We start from the raw sequence: 22,717 nt of genomic DNA, 5'->3' as shown, positions 1-22,717 counted from the left end.
CACATAGTGCTCCTCTAAACCTATAAAAAGTTTAAAATAAACTATTGTACATGTTTTGTAATACAAAGGACTGCAAAATGAAATACAACAGTCTCTAAAGATTTAAAAATGGATATCGGGGCAGCTAGGTGGTGCAGTGAGTAGAGCACCGGCCCTGAAATCAGGAGAACCTGAGTTCAAATCCGGCCTCAGACACTTGACACACTTACTAGCTGTGTGACCTTGGGCAAGTCCCTTAACTGCAATTGCCCTGCAAAAAAAAAAGTGGGTATCACACAGAGGGCAGTGAAGATATGTGTGGTAGATGTGAGGAAGCTCAAATATAGAGAAACTTCCTAAAAGAACCAGGGTAAATGATTTCATTGAGGAAACATATTAAGAGAAAATGCTTACATGACAACATTGAGACATGACAGGTGGGCAACTAGAGTATTTCAGGGCTGTTCTTATTATGAGAAATCAAAGGAGCTGTCCAGCATGTTGGGCAGATTTCTTGTACCAAAAGGAGAGCAAGATAGGAACAAGAATCACACAGGATGGATGAACCTAGATGAACTGCAATTTAAATTACTCAAACGGACTTCTAAATTGAAGAGATCATATATCCATTTATATAAATGAACATATTTTGTACTCACTTATCTATGTCTATATTCCCTTCCCTTTAACCTTTCCACTTCGGGTACTGTTTTATGTTTCTATACCCAGTGCTTTTCACTGTGTCTGACAAATGGTTGGTATTTAATAAATACTTCACTGAATTAGTATGAATTAGAAGCATTTAAAAAGCATTTATACAAAGCATGAGTTTGGCAAGGAATCATAAGTAATGCCAAATCTCATTTTGCTTTTTTATATACAAGGGAAATGTTGTAAATCTTCTCTCTCACACAGCAAGGCAGTTATCTCCAGTAGGAAATTACCACCTTTCCCTGGATTTAACAACCCAAAGTTTATCTTATTTTTCATTTGGCTATTTTGATGGCACATGCTACTTAGGTTTTAACCTACTAATTCCTTTTTTTGTTTGAGCTGCCATTTTACTTTTGCTTTTGCATTTTTGCCCCACCTCTGTCTCAATACTTTGTAGCCAGAGTATTCCATATGCCTGTTGATGAGCCAAATTTGGCTCATTCAGCCATTCATTCACACTTTTTCTCTTCAGTGATATTTTTTGGCCATTTTGGGGGGAACAATGACTTTCTGGATCTTTCTATTTTTGTCTTACTGGACATTCTCACCATTGGTTAGTGACTGATTACCACTGACTTATCTCAGCTGGTTATGGTGAAGCTCCTGTTTCCCTTTTAGTGGCATAGTAGTTGTGATGTAGTTGATCTGTTTCTCTCATTTCATTTCTTTATCTGTTTCTTCAGATATGTCCTATTTTAAAATATACATATATATGTATATATATTCTGTTAAATACTTCTCTGACTAACTGAATGCTTCTTATAGGAGTACCAATTTGATAGACCAATATTATCTAGATGTGGAAAAATAGAATAGCTTATATAACATGTAGAGGAATTGTTGGTACAGAAAGGGTTTTGTTTTTGAATATCAAAATACCATTCTAAACCCAGTATAAAATCATCCCAAATCACATGTAAGTATGAACGAAAGTATAAACTCAGAGCTTTGTAGCTTCAATAGAAAGGATGTTAGAAAGTTAATCATGTATATTTTTATTATATATTCTTACATATCAAGCAATTTTTGTCAGTAGCTCCTGCATTAGGTTATCCTTGCAAAGATGCAAACTGCTGTGTTCCAGTCATTTAATTGAAAATATCTTTGCAATAATCTCCATGTCTCAAACTTTCTCAGTGTTCTTCTGCATAGAAAGTCTTAAAGTAATGAATGATTTTCACCCATTCAAAAAGGAAGTGAAGAAAGAAATGTCATCACCATCCCACTAATCACTCTTCCCATTTTCACCATTTTCAAATAGTGCCACCATCCACATAGTGATCATCCATTACCATGACAGATGTGTTATTAATCTATGGCATAGCCAGCTGTTACTAAAGGTTTATTCTTAATATCCATATCTGCCTATAGTTCAGGCAATAATTTTCTCAGTAGGAATGAGCTGTTTAATGAGAGTTTATTTCATTTTTAAATAGGAATGTTTTCATATTTTACATAATCTATTCTAAGGAATGATTTTCCCCTGAGAATTGAAAACAAATGAAAATTTCCAGGGAAATACATAAATATAAAAAAAAACTTAGTAAAGGCAGGAACATTCCCTGTTGGTAGTTGCAGAGGTAGGGATTATGGAATGGGACCACCTGATTCTCCTCCAAGGGGATGGCTGAAGTGTCTGATAATTGCTAAACCAAAGACCTGAGACCAGCTGGTCATGGATTGCCTGTAGCAAAGACTTTGGCGATGAGTAGACCAAAGAAGAGTCCAAAACAGCCAAAAGCAAAAGGACTTTACTCTGTAGTTTATCAAAATGTGTCAGAGAGCTAGGCATCAATAGCATTCAGGACTGAATACAAAAAATTGGTATCTGAGGGCTGAAGATATTAAATCAACAGGACAGGAAATAAAGAATGTCAAGGAAAGTGATAGTAAAGGTGAGGTAAAGAAAAAGTGAGTAGCAGAAATCCTACGGCCATTCACTGTGCTCAATGAGGTGGCAACATTTTCATACTTTTGACAAATACAACCATTCATTCAAAGTGTATCTGTCTATTAGAGAACACCAAAGGCAATGTTAAATTATGATCTTCTTGTAAAATACAGATAGGAATTTTTAACTTTTTTCAAAACTTACTTTTTGCAAAAATTGACATCAAGAAAGTGTGGTATATAAAAATATCTATATTTCTATATCTATTTCACATTATTCAAATGTATGTGTATATATAATGCTACATAATACTATGTGTGTACATATCTTTTTTCTATATTACATATAATATTATATGTATATACTAAATATATAATGTTATACATATATATGGAGAGAGTCATATACTACATTATCTTACTGTCAATATAATACAATATACAATTGAACATTTTGGAGAAAGTTCAGAGTTCCTATCTGTATTTTATGAGGATTTCATAATTTAATACTGTCTTTGGTGTGCCCCAATAGCTGGTTGGAATTTATATGAACAATTGTATATTGTTCATATACACACAGAGAGATATACATGTATGTGTATGTATGTGTGTGTATATATATATATGTATATATATATATGAAAGACATAAGCCCTTTAAGTTTTACTTTGAATATGTAATCTAATTTGATCATTTCAATAACTCTGTGAGGTGGTTGTTATTATTCCTCTCATTTTACAGGTAAGGAAACTGAGGATTCGTGTGATGAGTCACAGAGCTAATAAGTGTCTAAAGTAGAATTCTAACCTAGATATTCATGACTCTAAGTCCAAGACTCATCAACTACACTCTGCTTCCTCAATATATGTTCTACTGACTACTTTTTATATGTAAGGCATTGTGCTCTTTACTAAATAATATTGTTGTGTTTTTTTTTCTTTCACAAAAATACATATATCCATAGATAGGTCAGTTCCCTATATTCTTCTATTGCTGGGGTAGAGTGTTCTGAGCTCATATTAGTCTTATCAGCCACAGTTGGATGTACTGTACCTTGACTCTAACATAGTGATGTAATTTTAGTCTTCTTCAAGAATGAAAGACAACAACCCACCAACCAATCATCACTTTCCAGTTATATATTAAGGACTAATTAGTTTGTTGCACATTGCCTTGCACAAAACATGTTGGGTTGTGTATGTGTGGTGTCCATGGTACTGGTCTTGGAATCAAGAAATCACGTTCTCCCTCTGCCAGTCACTAGCCACATGGGGCAAAGCACCTTTACACACTCAGTCATAGTTTCCTTATCTGTGAAATCCAATTTCTGCATTATTTCAAGTCTCTACAGATTTTGAAGTGTCTATATAATCTTTTTCACAGGGTTGCTTTGAGACTCAAATGAAATAATGTTTGAGTAAGCATGCTGTACAATTCAATAATAAAAAGAGATCACAAGAAAACATAGAATATTATATTTAAGTTAATTAAAAAAACAAATCATTTCTCACTATATTGTTCTCTAGAGCAAATTCTGAATATGTCCAACTTCTGTTATGTATGTGATGTATATATCCCTGCTCCATCTGACGGAGTCCTGTACAATCAACTTCATCAGGCTTGCATACCTCAGAATAATCTATCATTTAGATAACACATTGTCATTGTCTAGATCCCAAGCTCCTAGGACTCTTCTATCAGCTTATTGCAGTATACCCTGTATTAAAGTACCATATAAATAAATATCAGTTATTATTATGGATTCTAGCTAAGTAAAGGTTTATTGAAAAGATTAGGTAGACCAGCCATGCCCAAGTTCATCAGTTTTCTCATCTCTGCTATATGCTTTGTGGATATTTCGTATCCAGTAAGGGTCAAATAAGGTAAAAGAGATAGTCTGATTTTTAGCTCAAAGGTAATAAGAACTGTACGATTCATTAATGTGTTTGCTACAGCATCAAGCAGAGATATGGCTTGACAGGTTGCTTTCAGTTATTTATCTATTTCATATGTTTTGTCTCCCTTATAAGATTTTAAGCTACCCAGTAGCAGGGACCATGTCATCTACTTCTTTTGAATAGCCCTGTGATTCTCAGAATAGAGTTCTGTACTGAGTAGGTACTCAATGAATTGGGATCAGCTAATGAACAATTTTAAAGGCAATGATAACACTCCAATTAATTTAGCTGCTAAAATGGTCTAAAATGATGTTTGGGTGCATTTGGGGGTTTCATTTATTCTATTACACTTACACTTAACACAGATAATTAAGTTTTAGGTATAATCACATTTATATGTGAGTTTCAGAATTCATAGCATTTATTTCACTTTCTCCAATCATTATAAATCTTTTAAATATTTTTTGTATTATTTGGACAATTCATATAACCTCTGTATCAGTTTATTCATTTGTAAAATGATAATGCATAAAAAAAATGCATAAAATGATAATCAAGATAATGCATCAGAAATGACAAGATAACATTTTGATGTGGAACTCTAAGATAGAACCTGGACCATTGGGTAAAACATATTTCAAGTCAATATCAAGAAGAACTCCCTAACTTTACTACATGCCCCACTGAGCTATTATTTAGACAATTTACACATTATTAAGTTCTGTGTAAATGAGAATTATATTCAAACTTGTATGTTTCTATGCGTATGTACTCCTTTGTGTTTGCCTTTTCATGACTGCATTTCTATATGTATATACACAGAGACACACATGTAGGACCCTAATTAATGCAACTAAAAAGATATTCTATGCTCCGTACTACTATCAGGTGAGAACGCCTCTGAGCGAGTTACAGAATCATTCATTCAAAGGTGGAAACAATTTCTGAACACCGTTATTAATGGATCAAAGGTGTTAACAGTTACTAGAGACTTCTGAATCAATCAGTTAAAGGTGTAATCTAGTCACTAATCAATTTGAGAGAACTGGTCTATGTGAAATTTAGGACACTACCAGGACACAGAGACTCAGAAACCAGCACCGAGTTATACATACCTAGTCAGAACTTCATGAGGATGCCACAAAGGTAGAAAAGGATTTCCATTCAGCCACAAGCTATGTGCTATCCCTTTGCTACTTATGCTCTTTATATTTGAACCTAGTCTCCCCCCCCCCAGAATGTTGAAGAGACCTTGCATATTGAAGATTGTATCTGCCTCTAGTTTGTGGAGCGAGGGGAGAGTTACAACTACCTACAATAACAACAAGGATAGTAACAACTATCCTTGCTATACCACATTTTAAATAAAGGACCTGGTGATGCACTGTAAACTAAGTCAGAAAAAGCCCATCAACAGTTATCCACAAGCTAATGAAACTTTTGACATGATACTTTTTAAAAGCCATCAATTAAAGCCTATGATTGGAATCAGTAGAAAAAGCACCAACATCAATGGAATCTTAGTTAAAATGTTGGCAAATATGGATTCCATGTAATGATATCTTTATATGTCAGTATATTTTAACATGCTCCTATGTAGTCTGAGTCCTGAAAGGGATCTTCTTAGAGATAAAAATACCTTCAATTCAATGAACGCTTGTCTGTGAAGCATATAGCTAGAGATTTATATGTATAGATAGTTCCATATAAAACTATATAGTTATATAGCCATGAAATCTATAGGTATTATAATCTATCAATTAATTCTATATTGTTAGATATAACTATAGATTTATATACATATATAATTCCATGTAAAACTAAATAGTTATTGTTCAGTCATGTCCAACTGTTTGTGACTCCAAGGTTTTCTTGGCAAAGATACTGAAGTGGTTTGCCATTTCCTTCTCCAGCTCATTTTGCAGATGGGGAAACTGAGGCAAACAAGGTTAAATGACTTGCCTAGGGTCATACAGCTAGGAAATATTTCAGGACAGATTTAAGCTCATAAAACTGTCTTCCTGACTCCAAGTCTGGAACTCTATCCACTGTGCCACACAACTACCCCAAGCTACATAGTCATATAGTCATAAAATCTATTGAATTATATATTGAACCATATACTTATGTAGTCATATAAATCCATACAGTTGTATTCTAGATATATTTGTAAATGAGATTTGGAGCTTGGAAGGATCTCAATTTTTATCTAGTCCAACTCTGTTTTACAAGTAAAGAACCTGAGATCCATAGAGGTTACATGATTTTTCTAATGTCACATAGGTAAAAAGCAACAAAACTGAGATTTGGACTGCCTTTTTATTCAGTGCTGTCTCCCCTGTACCACTTTGTACCTGTAATGATATTGGGAAATGTTACCTTTCCATTTCAAATTAGTTGCCTTTATTCAAGATAATGCATCAGAAATGACAAGATAACATTTTGATGTGGAACTCTAAGAAAGAACCTGGACCATTGGGTAAAACATATTTCAAGTCAATATGAAGAAGAACTCCCTAACCACTAGACCAAAATGAAAATGAAATTTTCTGCCAATTTAGATGCCAGTTTAAAGTTGTTCATACAGAGCCTGGATAACTGTTAGCTCTTAAAGCTGTTGTAGATGGTATCCTTAACATGGTTGTAGTTTGGTTAAAATAGCCTCTGAGGTTCCTTCAAGCCCTGTAATTCAATAGAATAATTCTAGCATTATGATTATTTTTGATGTCTAGATATGTGATTTTATTGGTACCAGGAGCACCCAGTAAAGAAACTTATCTCACCAGTGCAGACCAGCAACTGCTCTGCAATTTATGGTCCCAGAGACCTGCCTAGTACATTCAGTGACTTGTCCAGTTCACACAACCAGTATATGATAGAGGTGAGATTTGAACCCAGGTCTTGCCTACTGAACAAATAGTTCTATATCATACTGCCTCTGCCTCAGTGCTTCTGTATCTGCTAAATACAAGACATTAAAATAGGAAAATTAATTCTTGTGGCTTATGTTACATAACATTACATTAATGTTACATCAAACAGTACGAAGACTCCCTAAAGTTTGTTTAAAGGCATGTAATGTTTATTTTCCATCAAGGAAGCTGTTAGTGCAACAGCATTCTTGCTGGTACACAGCATGCCACACTGTGGTCAGGCTGTTGTAAGAACATCTCACAAAAAACGCCTTGACCAAGAGGAAAAACACATAACAAATACATTCACATATAAAGACATAACAATTCCAATTCCAACAAGTACTGATTCCAAACACATAACAAATACTATTCCAACAGTTCTGGTGTAACTTCTACAAGTAATTCTGTTGCTCCTAAATTACTTTTTTTTCTTGTTTCTGGAGAGATATCCATGTGTTCCATTGCTCAGCAAATTGGTTCATATGTATTGACAGATGCTCAGATTCTATATTATCAACACCAAGATTTTCAGTCCTGCTTGAGCATAGTCAGTCACAGAATCATAGTTCAGAGAATCAGAACATTTTGGATCAGAAAGGTATCTTACAGATTATCTGGTTCAGTCTGCTCCTTGTACAGATAAAGAGACCAGATACACTAAATCATTTTTCCAAAGTCATACAGATAGTTTGGGGCAGCACCTCTGCTGTTCTCTGTTATCTCTAACTGTTAACTTAATATTATTATCCACAATAAAAATGTCAATAGTAGAGAAATACACCAGTGGAAAGAACACTGTCTTTGGAGTTAGAAGACCTGGATGTGGTGGAGAAAGTTCTAGAATTTGGTCTAGAAGATCTAAGTTCAAATCTCACCCCAGAGATATACTTACCCAACTTACCTGGGCAAGTCATAACTTCTCTCAGCCAGAGTTTGTTAGTCTGTAAAATGAGCATAATAATAGTAGTAAGAATCAAATGAAACAACATACGTAACGCAATTTGCAAGACTCAAAGTACTACATAATGTTAGCTATCATCATCATTATTGTAAATCCTGCCTTTGACACTTTACTACCTTTGAAAACTTAGTCAATTCACCTAAACTCTCTGGCCCTCAGGCTTCTCTTATATAAAGTGAGGGGCTTAACTAAATGTCCTCTAAAGTCCTTTCTAGCTCTAAATCTACAACAACAACAACAGTAATAATAATAATAATAATTAGAAGCCAGCTAGATCAGTGAAATTCTCTGGTAATCAGTAAACTTTACTTGAATCTCCTCTCTCCTAAATGAATAATTGACAAGTAGTATAATGGGGTAATATTTCACAAGCTCTTTTATTTCCTTCTAATATTCTAACAGAGATGCCAGTGACCATTTATATGATCAGAGGACAAGCAGTGACATCCTGTCAAGAGAGTTTCCCACAGGCAGCTCTATTTTCTTGGTCTTAGTAGTTATTTTATCTGAGGAGCAGATGCTTCCCCTAAACTCACAGCACACAGGTTTATCCACATCCTCCACATTAGAAATAGGGTTAGGGAGTGGATGTGTATTTTAATTGACATGAGGAACTCCAAATGACAAAATTCCTCCCAATACAAATTTACCCTTTCTCTTCAATTTATATCTTACAGGATTACCTGGGACACTAAGAGATTAAATGATTTACCCAGGTTCGCACAGCCAAGTACATGTCAGAGGTGAGAAAGAAAATATGGATAGAAAAGTGCTTGGCTTATCCAGGCTCTAAATAGCCCTGAATAACTGGAGATCAATAATATGAGGGCTCCCCTCACGCACATGCAATAATCTTGCATATTTCTCATAGTCCCAATTTTGTCACTATGGGCCTTGCCTCAACCTACACAGATCAGAGTTCTTCTATACCTAATATGATGACTTTTGAGGGCTGTTGTAGCCAAAAGAATCTTGATCCCATAAACAAGCAGCAGAAGAGACTGAGCTTAGCATGTTTCTCAGACAAGAGCTACAGAGTCCATTGGCTTGTCTGTTCTCAAAGCTTTCCATCTTTGCATGACCTCTTAGATCTTGTGCTCCTATGGCATGGCATTTGAAAACTCAGAGTTATTGCCTCACTTTGGTAAAGAAATAGAGTAGGACTTTTGTGAAAGCCATGCAGAACGGATGACTAAATGTTGTACGACATTTTAAACTTCAAATCGTTGTGTATTTAAAATCTCAGTTCTGCGTCATTACTGTTCATTGAATCTCTAGTTTTAAGTCAAAATAAAGTTGTTTGATGTAGAGTATGATAATCAGTTGGTTTACATTTTGGTTAATAAATGAGATGAAGAGAAAGAAATTTTATCCTTTATCTTTCATAGGAGAATTAAGTGCTGCAAAGCACTTATTTGGGCTAAGGAAACCCATTTTCTTCGGACAGAAACTTTTATCCCTAAAGATATGGCCAAAATTGTTAGTATTTTAGAAAAAGGGAAACTTATCAGGGGAAGATTTATTCAAGTGTGTGTTTATTTAAATTCACTCTTCTAATTTATTTAGAAAATCATCCTATTGCTGGAAAAAAATGTTTCAGTTGCCACAGATGGTTTTACCACCATGACAAAAACCTGAGAATTCAGTTCCTGCTGAGCAGGAGTCATATTGTGAATCTGGCATCATAGGCAAGTTCTTGTGCACTTAATGTATTTTAGAAAGCAGACCAAGCAATCATTCTCAGTTTGTCTTTGTCTAAAGAAGATTGAATTGCATCATGAGCTATAAAAGGGAAAGGCAGGATGTGGATGTTGGAAGAGATAAAAGTATGATTTTCTTGCAATTAATGAAAAAGGTATATAACAAGGAGTAATGGGATGAAATAGAGTATTAAGGAAATTATCTTATTATGCGGCAGCTAGATGGCACAGTGGACAGTGCCAGGCCTGGAGTCAGGAAGACCTGAGTTGAAATGTAGCCTCAGATAATAGTTGTATGATCCTGGGCAAGTCACTAGCTCAGTTTCCTCATGCTGTAAAATGGAAATAATAGTAATACCTACCTCCCAGGGTTGTTGTAAGGATCAAATGTGCTAATTGTAATGATCTTAGCACAGTGCATTAATTATTATTATTATTATCTTAAAACAAATGTTGTAACTGGAGTCCTACTGAAGTGTCAAGTAGTATCCTAATGGAACTGGTAAAACTCACCATTTGAAACTACAGTACCTTGTAAAAGTAGTGAGAAAGTAGTTCAAATATTTGATATTTATAAATAGAGTACATTGTAACTATTTTATTAGGTTTTTTGGTAGGTCTTGGGGGAGGGGCTAGGGTAGTGAATACATTGAAAGGCAAATCATAAGGACAGTTTTTCTTTGATTTTTCCAGTTACTCGTTTTATAATCCTCTCACTTTATTTCTCTTATTGCCATTTCTAAATAAATAATATCATAGAATCTTAAATTTCATAGGAACCTTAAAGATGATAGTGTCCATCTCTAAAAGATGAAAAAAATGTTTTCCTATAACATACCCAATAAATGATCTACTAGTCTCTACTGGAAAGCCTCCAGGGATAGTAGAGTATTAAACATTTTAGAAATTTCTAATTATTAAGAATTTTGTCCTTATAAAACTCTTGACAAAATCTTCCTCTCTGTTGCTTCTACTCATCTTTCCTACTAATCCCTCCATTACATGACTTCAAATATTCCAAGACAGTAACCGTTGTCTCTAAGTCTTTTCTTCCTCAAGCTATACATTCCCAATTCTTTAAAGTGATCCTCAAATACTTTCTTTTCTGGTCACCTCACCATATTGGTTGTCCACTCTGGGATGTATTCGTACTTGTAAATATTCTTTCTAAAATGTAGATTCCCAAAGTAGTTATAATTCTCTAGATATGCTTTGCCAAAACCCTTTACAGTGGACCAAGCTTCAATTTAGATATTATATTTCTATAATGTATTCAGAATTTACATTACTTTTTAGCTTTTCTTAATTATTCAATGTGCTATAATCAGCATAAATACTCAGTTTTGTTTTTGTTTTTTTTGTTTGTTTTTTTTTCCATATGATCTGAGATCTAGCCAAGGTACCTATAGCACCTTCTTTAGGGCTACTTTCCCCAGGTACCACTGTCATTGGCTGCTAGGGTACCAAGATGTACAGCTGACTACTTCTCCCCTCAGAAGTATTTTTTTTCTTTTTTTGATTTTTTTTTATTTATGATTTAATATCTTTAGTTTTCAACATTGAGTTCCACAAGATTTTGAGTTACAAATTTTATCCCCATTTCTACCCTCCCCCATCCACTCCAAGATGGCATATACATTCTGATTGCAGTCCGCTCTCCCTTCTGTCATCCCACTCCGCCCCCATCCCTTTTCCCTTTACTTCCTTGTAGGGCAAGATAGATTTCTATACTCCATTGCCTGTATATCTTATTTCCCAGGTGCATGTAAAAAGAACAAATTTGGGGGGGGGGACATTTGTTTTAAGAACTTTGAGTTCCAAATTCTTTCCTCCCCACCCACCCTCTTTGAGAAGGCAAGCAATTCAACATAGGCCACACATGTATCATTATGCAAAATACTTCATAATAGTCATGTCATGAAAGACTAACTATATTTCCCTCCATCCTATCCAGTCCCCCTTTATTCAGTTTTCTCCCTTGACCCTGTCCCTTCTCAAAAGTGTTTGCTTTTCATTACCTCCTCCCCCAATCTGCCCTCTCTTCTATCATCCCCCGTCTCTTATCCTCTTCCCCCCTACTTTCCTGTGAGGCAAGATAACCAACTGAGTGTGTATGATATTCCCTCCTTAAGTAAAATCTGATGAGAGTAAGATTCATTCCCTTTTACCTACCCCCTCTTCCCTTCCATCATAATTATTTTTCTTGCTGCTTTTATGTGAGATAATTTACCCCATTCTATCTCTCTCTCTCCTTCTCCCAATATACTCCTCTCTCACCCCTTGATTTTAATTTTTTTAGATATCATCCCTTCATATTCAACTCACCCTGTGCCTCCTATCTGTCTATCTATCTATCTGTCTGTCTGTCTATCTATCTATCTATACATGTATATTCCCTTCAACAACCCTAATACTGAGAAAAGTCTCATGAGTTACAAATATCATCTTTCCATGTAGGAATGTAAACAAAACAGTTCAACTTTAGTAAGTCACTTGTGATTTCCCTTTCCTGTTTACCTTTTCATGCTTCTCTTGATTCTTGTATTTGAAAGTCAGGTTTTTGTATTCAGCTCTGGTCTTTTCACTGAGAAAGCTTGAAAGTCCTCTATTGTATTGAAAAACTGTATTTTGCCTTGGAGCGTTATACTCAGTTTTGCTGGGTAGGTGACTCTTGGTTTTAATTCTAGCTCCTTTGACCTCCAGAATATTATGTCCCATGCCCTTCGATCCCTTAATGTAGAAGCTGCTAGATCTTGTGTTATCCTGATTGTGTTTCCACTATACTTCAATTGTTTCTTTCTGGCTGCTTGCAATATTTTCTCCTTGACCTGGGAACTCTAGAATTTGGCTACAATATTCCTAGAAGTTTTATTTTTGGGATCTTTTGAAAGTGGCAATTGGTGGATACTTCCAATTTCTATTTTACCTTCTGGCACTAGAGTATCAGGGCAATTTTCCTTGATAATTTCTTGGAAAATGATGCTTAGGCTCTTTTTTTGATCATGGCTTTCAGGTAGTCCAATAATTTTTACCTCTCCTAGAGCTATTCTCCAGGTAGGTGGTTTTTTTTTCCAATGAAATATTTCACGTTGTCTTCCATTTTTTCATTCTTCTGGTTCTGTTTTATAATTTCTTGATTTCTCATAAAGCACTAGCTTCCACTTGCTCCAGTCTAATTTTTAAGGTGGTATTTTCTTCAGTGGTCTTTTGGACCTCCTTTCCCGTTTGGCTAATTCTGCCTTTCAAGCCATTCTTCTCCTGATTGGCTTTTTGGAGCTCTTTTGCTATTTGGGCTAGTCTATTTTTAAGGTGTTATTTTCTTCAGTATTTTTGGGGTCTCCTTTAGCAAGCCATTGACTTGTTTTTCATGGTTTTCCTGCATCATCCTCATTTCTCTTCCCAATTTTTCCTCTATTTCTCTTACTTGCTTTTCCAAATCCTTTTTGAGCTCTTCCATGGCCTGAGACCAATTCATATTTTTCTTGGAGGCTTTTGATGTAGGCTCTTTGACTTTGTTGACTTCTTCTGGCTGTATGTTTTGATCTTCTTTGTCACCAAAAAAAGAATCAATAGTCTGAGTCTGAGTCTGAATCCTTTTACCCTCCCTGTGCATGTTCCCAGTCAACTACTTGGCTCTTGAGTTTTTTCTCAGGGTATGACTGCTTTAGAGCAGAGAGTATTTTGTCCTAAGCTTTAGGGGCATTGTGCTGCTGTTTTCAGAGCTACTTCTATTCCACACTCACTGCAAGCCCTGCCACACCAGTGTTCCTCCGCTCCCAAGAACTGCCAACCAGGACCATGCCCCAGATCCAAGCAGGGCAAAGCAAGAGAACCCTGCCTCTCCACCAGCAAAGTGCTCCCTGTACTCCTGCTCTGATCCGCTGCTTGATTCCTCCCACAGTGTGAGCCTGGGGCTGGAAGCAGCCTTTGCTGGAGCTCTGGAAGCAGCCACAGGGACTTCCTGCTGCTGCCCCCATGCGACCTCCACTTCCCCCAGGACTGGGGCCATACCACGCACTTTTCACCCAGGTCCAGCAATTTTCCACTAACCTGTTTGGTGGTCTTTGGCATTTGTGGGTTGAGAAGTCTGGTAACTGCCACAGCTCAGTGATTCATGGCCCTGTGGCCTGCTCCTCTGGACTCCCAATCTGGTCTGTCCTGGTGCGTCCCATGCTGGGCTGCACTCTGCTCCCAGCACAGTGAGATAGACCCTTCCCGGTGACCATTTAGGCCATCATGGGCTGGAGACTTGTTTCCCTCTGTTATTTTGTGGGTTCTGTAGCTCTAGCATTTGTTCAGAGCCATTTTTTTACAAATGTTTAGAGGGATATGGGGGAGAGCATAAGCAAGTCCCTGTTTTCCAGCTGCCATCTTGGCTCCTCTATTCCCTTCACAATTCTAAAGTGAACCCTAAAATGGGGCTAGATGTCTCTAGAATGGTTGATAGTGAATGTCCAACCAGTGTGCTCCCTATTAATTACAATAAGGTCTTAATTAGCTTTTTAAAAGGGTATTTACCAAGCAGGTATAGCAAGGATAATTTTACAGAAATAGCCAACCAAACCAGAGTTACAATCTCCCTTTGTATACACACAGTCCCTGATTAATATAGCATGCATTCAAATGCAAAAAGTACATGTGGGCAAAGGATGAACTCATAGCTTTTGATTACTAGAAGTTTTCTCCTCCCAAATCTCCTTCATGGAGTCTTCATTAAGTACTGCTTAGGTGTAGTGTGAAGGTCTGTGCCCTTACAGAGTCCTGAAACTTCCTTTCTTCAGAGTGTTTCTGCCCTCGAAGCAGATATTGCTGCGATCATTGCTATCCAAGGACAATTCTATTGGCTCTGGTGACATTACTGCTGACCCCTGATTGCTATTGAGATCTCTAATGGCTCTGCTGGTCTCCTGAAGCTATACTGTTACTTGACCTGGTTACTCATTTGAATGACAACTTGGACTACCTGATTCAGAACTGTCCTACTGTGTTATTTATTCACAGATTTATTCAATGTTATTTATTTATTTATTTTTATTATTTTAATTTTAGTATTATCATTTATATTATTTATTCATGTTATTTATTCAAAAGATGTACCTGATTCTCTTAGCCAATTACATGATTTTTCTTGTATCGTCTAATGAACAAAGGACTTCATACCTCCTAAAATGATTAAGGAAATGTTCGTATCTAGATTATGTCTTTGATTTATTGATTCAATGAAAAGTTTAGGCCTCCTCTGTTTATGTTAATTGGTGAAGTAGAAACCCAATCCTTACCAACAAATATACATATACATGTAAATGCATATTTTTTCAATTATAAAAGCTCTCTGAGGTAGAGCTTATTTTCTTTTTAACATCATAAGTCTAGAGCCCAGTGTAGTGTCTTGCCCATTTAAAAAGCATTTGTTGATTTTGTTTAGTTATATTTTATGTCATCAGTTTCCATAAATTATTCTCGCCTATAGGAATCTTTATGTTCCCTGAAACTGTCATGTATGTGTGTGTGTGTGTGTGTGTGTATATGTATGTATGTATGTATATATATACACACACACAAACACAAACATAAATACACATATATATATACATACGTATATACACATACATGTATGTATATATGTATTTATATCATTTACAATTTTAAATATATTAATTTTTTTTAAAATACACTTAAAGTTTTGAGTATATCCCACTCTGCATCACCAAGCCTTCCCTTGTGATAAGGAATTAAAAAGAAACAGGGGGAGCAGTTCAGAAAATTATCAATACATTAAGAGAGTATGACAACATATGAAATCATCTATTGTTTTTATCCAGATCATTGATGAACAAAAACTAACCTCAGATAGAAACCTGAATAGCCCTGTAAATCTCCCTCCAGGTTGATACAAACATTGATCCAAGAGTCATCTCTCACAGCTGTTCTGGCCTGGGATTTCACTACTGCTCAGCTGTGGATAATCAGACATGCTTTAGACTAATTTACGCTAATGCAATTGAAAGAAGGCTGATTTACAAACCAGAATGTTAATTATTAATTCTAACTATATAAGGAATAGCCCTATACTAATAAGTGACACCTTCACTATAACATAGACCTCTGGAGAGGGTTTCTAATTGTGCTTTATGATGTGAAATACTACAGCCTGTAGGACCATCCTTGTGTCTCTCAGTAGCATTGCACTCAGTCAAGGCACCCTGCATGTAGTAGGCACTTAATAAATGCTCATTGACTTTAACTGATTTGCTAAACATAAAAGCCTCCAGAAAGCAAAACACCACCAACTGGGCTGATTTACAAGGAGTTCTGACAGCACTCTGAATGGCCTCAAGGAATATTTCCATGTAGTTTATTCAATTCAACTCAGTTTTCTATTTATCTTTTTAGTTGCAAATTCACATTTCCATTTACACCCTCAGGGAAGTGTTTATGTTAATATTCAATGCCAATACACATTCTCCTTTGATTACAGACAATTCCTAAAGGGGTAAAATTTAAATTTGTATCACTACAACCTGAATCCCCAGTCTCCTCAATCTTTACCTCCTCTGCCCTTTCTCTTATTAAGTCTCCAATTTTGCAATAGGTCTCTAGGCCCCTACTACATTCTTAATAATAAGGGTATGGTAAAACATTAATTATCTGGAATAAATGAAAGATGCAAAGACATACCTGGATTAGAGCAAAGTCTAGGTTACAGAACAATATTTTTAATGATAGTCAAAAGTAGTAATTGTAAGTATTATTTTGACATTAGAATCTTTTTATAGTGCTATTTGCTATAATAGCATTTGTAGCTTTATGTACATTATCTAATTTGATTTTCATAATAGCTCCTTGAGGCAGATAATGCAAATGTTGTTCTTTTATTACAAATGAGGAAACTGAGATTCAAATAGTTTAAGTGATTTGCCCATGTTAGAAATACCAAGAATTTTACCTTTCATGTCATTATTTGATGGGATGACTTGGCCTCTTGGCTGTCACAACAAGCACACCTTAAGCTAGGTACAAAGCTCTCTTTATAATACATCCAGATTCGAATTTCATACCCTGAACCCCACTGGTCGGCATTTCAGAGTTCGCTAAACTCCACCCCTTGATGACATCCCTTCACCTCCACACCTCTTCCCCCCCTTCTCATCCACATACACTTTATTCTTTATATTTTTAGTTTCCTTTCCTTTTGTCTGAATCAGATAGCATGAGAAGGGATCCCTCACTCTTACTAAAGAGAATTGACAAAAGCTTGGGTTTGGAGATTCAAACCCAGGATAACAATTATAAAAGACCCATTATCTAAGGCCCCATCAGACATCCTTTTGTGAATGACACCTGGCCTGGTTATTGCTTGGAAGGAGAATCTCCTTCCATGAGAACTCCAGGGATTTCAAAGTTGGGAATGCTCTCTCTTATGCTACTTTCACTAAAAGTAAAACTAACACTACTGCCTTCACTTATTTTTCATTTTTTAGAATCACTTTTATGTTTTGACTCACTGATTTTTTTTCATACTGTGAATTTTCGTTCATCTTGCAACACAAATTTTGAGAAAAATTTTTCTTCATCCAGTGAAGCATATGTAAACCAGTTTACTCATAAACCAAGGTTCTACTGTAATTAGCCACTAGTATGGCTCCAAATCATATTTTCATACAATCTCTGTGGAAACAAAATTCAATCATACCTTACACCCAGGTAACCTGGGTGATGAGGAACAGAGTTAGGACTTGAACCCAGGTCCTCTGACTCCATGTCCAATGCTCCTCTCTTGCTTTTCCCAAGGAGTAAAGAAGAAGCTAATAAGCTTCTACACGGAACATATGTAGGTAAATAAAATGGGAGGGAAATAGACACCAGCAAAAATGATGGTTTGTCACCTAAGACTTCACTACTCCCTCAATGGAGGGAGCATTCAAATTCCGCTCTTTCTTCAATCTTGTACATCAGTGTGGGGACCTGAAGAAAAGTGTTACGGTGAGATTCTTATATATTATGAAATAAATTACAAGTGAATACTATAACCAAAATAAGAATAAATTAATGAAAAATTGTAACTTACAATATAGGCTTTTGATCATTACTTGTATCATAAACATGAAACTCCCTTAGCAAATATGAATTAATTATGAGGTTCAGTCAGAAAAATGTGTATCTGATTTACATATCAACGTGTTATTGTTGAGTAGTATCTGACTCTTTGTGAGCCCGTGGACATAGCACGCTAATACTCTCCATACAGTTTTCTTGGCAAAGATACTGGTTTGCTGTTTGCTTCTCCAGTGGAGTAAGGCAATCAGAGGTTAAGTGACTTGCCCAAGGTCACACAGCTAGTAAATGTCTGAGGCTGGATTTGAACTCAGATCTTCCTGACTCCAGAACCAGAACTCTATCCACTGAGTTGATTAGCTTCCTCCATATATCTACATATCTGTAGACAGATAGATAGATAGATAGATACATACATACATACAAGAAAGAATATAGCTATTAGGAATTCAGCAAGAAAATGACATCATTCCCATTTTCCATACTGAGTCACTAGAATTTTCATTTAGACACTAATTGAAACTGCTAATTGAAAATATGTTCTAATTTTTAAAAAGGTGCGTGTGACTTGTATATATTCAATATATCCAGGCTTTCCCTGCACACACATTCCTGAATGGCAGTTTCAGTGGTCCAGGGCAGAGGCACAAAACACTCTTTCCACAGGGAACATGCAGCCTGCCACATTCTTGAGTTGGCCCATACCAGATTAAAATATAATTGGAAAATATTGAACGAAATAAATTTAAAATACAATAGAACACAAATACTATTAGTATATGGTTTTCTAAGCCACTATGCAGCCCACTGGGATCCTTAGGTCTGGTTTAATGGCCTTTGTTGCTATTTGAGTTTGATATCATTGTCTAAGAAATTCCCCTTGTGTAAATTACTTATGACTTATAGAGCTTTGCCTGGGGCACTGAGACTTGCTTGGGTCACCCAGCTACTATACAGAAGATAAACATCTCACCAAAATAATTCACTCTGAACATTGGAGAAACTCCTTATTCTGAACAGATATGTGTCATTTTCTAAACTAACACAGAGTGCACTGGCTGAAGCTGATTACTTTCATTTCTAGTGGTTATTTGTTTCCCCCACCCCCAGCCCAATCATGCTGGCAGGTAGTGATCCAGCATCACCACCATCATTTCTCCTTAAAATTCATGACAAATGTGTTTTCTGCATATAGCACACTATTAGGCCAGCAGCTAGCAGAAGCCATGACTTATCATATTAAGTGTAGTCAGGCAGATTTCACTGATGTTCTGGAGTATAGATAGAAGGCTGCAGAGCTGTTTGATCCCAAAGATGAGCTCTTTTCGTCTTCACTTTTTGCAAGGTTCCCAGGAAAGTCAAAATCCTTATGCAGTAGAACAATTTGCATAACAAAGGGATAGTAACACCAAAAGCTTTAGTGAAACTGAAATACTTTCCTACAGCATATCAGACCATTTACTCCTTTTGGGTAATAATGTTATCTTTCCCTATGTTGCACCTTTCCTTTTGTAGTGCAGTACAGACCTCAACAAATGAAACAAATAGTTTCACCACTGAAATACACCACAGTTAGAGTAGAGGGCAAGCGGCAACTAGAATATAAGTCCTGTGTGGGGAAGACTGTGATATTTTAAGTAAAGATGATAATGAAGACCTCTATGGACCTTATTAAGACATCTGTAGTTTACACTTTGAACTCTCCACTAGAAATTTAATAACTGCTTTTCAATTCTCATCATCTTTGCCAGTTAGTAACATAATGTGGTCCACATACACAAGGTATAATATTAGACAAGGAAACTTCCTAACATTTAGAACTATCCAAACATATAACAGACTCCCTTAGGAAGCATGGGCTTCTCCCAGAGGTCCTCCCTCCCCACCGCCACCCCACCCCCAACTCTCATGTGTGCCCGTGTCTCTGTCTCTCTGTCTCTCTGTCTCTCTCTGTCTCTCTCTGTCTCTCTCTCTCTCTGTCTCTCTGTCTCTCTCTCTCTGTCTCTCTGTCTCTCTGTCTCTCTCTCTCTCTCTCTCTCTCTCTCTCTCTGTCTGAGATCCTGTTAAATCTAGTTGGGTCGATGAGAATCGCAAGAGACAAGGTCTATTTTGGCTTTCCTTTCTTTTCCCTTATGCTTCATTATTGTTTGGCTGATGTTGTTGTTTGTTTATTTGCTTATTGTTGTTGTTTATGAGAGATAGAATTTGGTATCCACTAAAAAGCAAAACCTTTTAGCTTGGCCATAGTGCCAGAGGGCAGTGTTCTGTTAGCCTAATCATGGTGAAAGTAGCAAAGAGACTAGGAAGCTCTCAAAGAATGACATGTGAAAAAGGCTTGCAAGAATCAGGCCTGGGGAAATTCAGGGTCCATTTGTGTTTTATTTTTGTTGTTCACTTGTTTCAGTCATGTCTGACTCTTTATAACCCCATTTTGGGGTTTTCCTGACAAAGATACTAGAATGGTTTTCCATCTCCTTCCCCGGTTCATTTTCACAGGTGAGGAACTGAGGCAAACAGGGTCAAGTGATTTGCCCGGGGTCACGCACTAAGTGTCTTAGGCCAGATTTGAGCTCATGAAGATGTCTACCTGATTCCAAGCCCAGTACTCTTATCTACTGCACCATCTAGCTAGCTAAGCTGTGTTTTTATGAGCCAAATAATGATTGGAAATTATTTTCAAGTAGCAGGTGCTGGATTCATAGTTTTCCTTTGGGCTTCCTCAAACACATCTAATTAACTGATCTTAGGGTAAAAATCCTCTTAAAATCCTCTTTATGTTGCTTACTTGCAGAACTTCTATCTTCAGAGTTCCTATCTGCATTAAAGGAGAAAATTTCCATACTAGGAATTCTCTACATAGATGAAATCACATGTCTGGATGCAAATAATGAACAACCATTACCACCAGGCTGTATGGTGTAATGCAGAGGTGTCCAATACATGGCCCAACACTTTGGAGTGGGGCCAGAAACAGACTAAAATATAATTGGGAAATAGTTAACAAAATAAATGCAAGTTGAATAAATATAGGTAATGTTAGTGTTTTCAAGTCAGTATGGGCCCACCAGGTATCCTTTACGTACAGTTTGGTGGCCCCTGTTTCTATTTGAGTTGGACACCATTGATGTAGTGGTTAAAAAGGCTAATCCTGGAGTCAGGAACACTGAGTTTCAATTCTTGTCTTTGAGGCTCGCTGGCTATGTGAACATAAGCAAGTTACTTAACCTCTAAGTGCTTGAGGCAATTTACTAAGGCTATGAATTATAAGTGAGCTATCTCAATCTGAATCTCTAGCAGTAGTTTCCACACCTGGACTTCTCTACACAGATTAAATCATAGGTCTTGATTTCAAAAAATTAAAAAACAGAGCATTGTAAAAATGACTGTGTTAGATTGGTGGAATCAACCTTTGATTTTGTTGACCCTCTTGGTGTTTTCTTAAGGTCGTATTGCTAACCACTGATCCTACAGTGAACAGCTGAGGGAGCACTGATGAGGAAACTTGTTTAAAAATAAATGATAACTCACTAAGGCAAGAAAGTCTGAGAATTTCCCCCAGTGTTTCTGATTTTAAAGGAGTGATATGTGATCATAACCATGCCAAAAACAATGAAAGGGAAGCATGATTCACTAGATACATGAAGGAAAGACTTCATGAGTTATTCATTTGGTATCGTTTCTTTAAAACTGTATGGAAGACAAGTCTGGACTTATAAAGTCAACTACCGCTTTAGAGCAAACTAATAAAGTATTTAAAGCTACATCCTTAAAAATTAACTAAATATTTTGAAGTTGGATTAACTTCGTAGTGAAATCTGAAACATTTCCAAAAATAGGTATTCAGATTGAGAAGTCATGAAATATTTTCATAGCACTATGGGTAAATATTTTGGAAAGTTCTAGGAGGGAAAAGGAGTTCATATATAAAACACAAATTTCTCTGACATTTTGAAATCATAATTATTAAACTAAGTTATTAGTTAATTAAGTATACTCATATCTTCTAATATTATATGGAGATTTTTGCTTTTTTAAGTACAAAGTAGGATAATTAAAATTTTTCTGAAACTGATTTCTGTTTTAGAAAGTTTTCTAATGGTATCCCAGCTAAACTTAAAATCAATTCTCTTAAACTCATAGACTTAACAAAATGTATTGAAATTTGATATTATAGTCAGAAAGTGATCTACAAAAGACACTTAATGGCTAATTTTGGTGTCCCTGTCTTTAGGAAAAGGAAAACATGAGAGTTATAAAAACTATTGAGAACTCTCTCTGATTCATCAGCCCTCCTGTTGGAGCCAGTGCAAGGACAGAGATGTATTATATTTATCGCTTATCCTTTTATACTGCTTTTTTTATACCTCAAAAGCAAAGGAGAGGAATTAATAGGGAAACAAGAAAGGAACATTTGATATGAAATTTTGTCTTCTGACATTTGGTTCTTTTCCTGTGCAGGGAAAAAACCCTCCAGTCAAATCAGGAGACTATTAAGAAATTTTGCATTATCCCACATGTAGGGATCAAATGATGAACTACATATATTTTGCAGAATGACATGGTTTGTTCCAGATAGAATAGGATTCTGTTGCTAGAAGACTGGTT

The sequence above is a fragment of the Trichosurus vulpecula genome, chromosome 2 (genome assembly GCF_011100635.1).
Source record: "Trichosurus vulpecula isolate mTriVul1 chromosome 2, mTriVul1.pri, whole genome shotgun sequence".
Classification (NCBI taxonomy): Eukaryota; Metazoa; Chordata; class Mammalia; order Diprotodontia; family Phalangeridae; genus Trichosurus; species Trichosurus vulpecula.
The sequence above is the reverse complement of the archived record's forward strand: the minus strand, read 5'-3'. Positions refer to the sequence as shown.